We start from the raw sequence: 1,531 nt of genomic DNA, 5'->3' as shown, positions 1-1,531 counted from the left end.
CCTGCTCTGCTGGCGCTGGAGTGTTTGGCAGCCGCCGGGCAGAGCTGTGACGGAGGGCAGGGGGAGGGCAGCCCACGGGATGCCCGTTGTGCCTCGTGCTGGCCTCGGGGCTTGCAGGATGGGATCCAGCCCGGTGTGGGTGATGGGGATGACTGGGCGAGGCTCGGTACTCGGGATGGGGCAGTGTATGGGGTGGGGGGGAGTGCATGGGGGGCCCTGCCAGGCTCCCCCCCACACCATCCCCAACCCCGTGGCCGCTTTCAGCAGCGGCCGCCAGCACGAACCCCTGATCGCTGGGAGGGGGGCGAGCGCGGCGCTCGCTTCCTGCGCAGAGCTGAGCCATCCTCCAAACGCTGCTTTCATCTCTTCCTTCCTCTCCTTTAATCCAGCGCCTGGGGCCCCGCACGCTCCCAGGCCCGTCCAGCCTCCCAGGCAGGGGCCTCCGCCACGCTCCCATCGGAAAGGCAACCGTGCTGGGGGGCAAGCGGGGGGACCCTGGTGCAGGGTGAGCTCTCCCACTGCCGGTTGTCCCTCCAGCTCCTGCAAGCAAGAGTTTCCATGTGCCTGCTCCTCCACGGTGCCCATCCCTGCAGCTGGGGGAGGCAAAGCCAAACCTCCCGCTGCTCACAGCTCTCCCAGTTCGGGGCGCCGGTTTCGGCTCGGTGTGCGCAGGGCAGCGACACGGACATTTCACTGCACATTTTTCTGCTCTGCAAAGAACCAACACGACTTGGCAAGAGCCCGGAGGGAGCCACAGAAATGCGAGGCGGTCTGGAGCTCCTTCTGCAAAAGCCGGGCTCAGGCAGGGGAGGAGGGATGGGACGGCAGCTGTGCACCCCACTCAGCCCCACACAGCCCTGCTGCGCTATGTCCCGGATCGGTCACAAAAGTCCCAGTGCCCCATGAGGCCATTGGGGCAGGGTTTGCCCCATCCCGTGTCTGTGCTTGGTCCGTGGGCACTGGCGCTGGGTGGGGGAGCCCGGCTGGAGAGAGCTGTGGGGCACAAAGGGACCTTTGTTGAGGAACTTAATTTGTTATGAAGTGGTGGCAGATGTGAGGGAAGCCCCGACCTGCCTGGGCCCCCCAGCGCCTGCAGAGTCCCAGTCCCAGCCCCCAGCCCAGGGAGCCCAGCAGCAGCTCAGGCCCTCAATGCAGCCACACACAGCCGGGCTGCGGGATTAGAGGGCAGATTAGACGGCGTTTCGCGCTGGCAACCCAAATGTCCTGGATTGGAAAGTGGGGGTGGGGAGAGGAGACAGACCCCGCTGTCCCTGAGGGGGGGGGTCAGCCTGGAGCTGGGGGCTATGGAGGGAGTCAAGTGCTGCGGAGGGCATCCTTGGGCTCCAGCTCAGGGGCCATGGGCCAGCGCAGGGTGGGCAGAGGGCATCAGGGAGGAGCTTTGTTCACGTTTGTCTAGAGTTTGCTTGGTTCCATCTTTCTCTCTGCCACAGGCATTCAACTGGGTCTGCAGCCGCCTGTCCCGGTGCGGCTGCCTGCCTCTCTGCCCTGCAGTGACAGGCGCTGTAGGGGC

The sequence above is a fragment of the Charadrius vociferus genome, unplaced genomic scaffold (assembly GCF_000708025.1).
Source record: "Charadrius vociferus isolate BGI_N301 unplaced genomic scaffold, ASM70802v2 scaffold600, whole genome shotgun sequence".
NCBI classification, from domain to species: domain Eukaryota; kingdom Metazoa; phylum Chordata; class Aves; order Charadriiformes; family Charadriidae; genus Charadrius; species Charadrius vociferus.
This window is presented reverse-complemented; position numbering follows the sequence as displayed.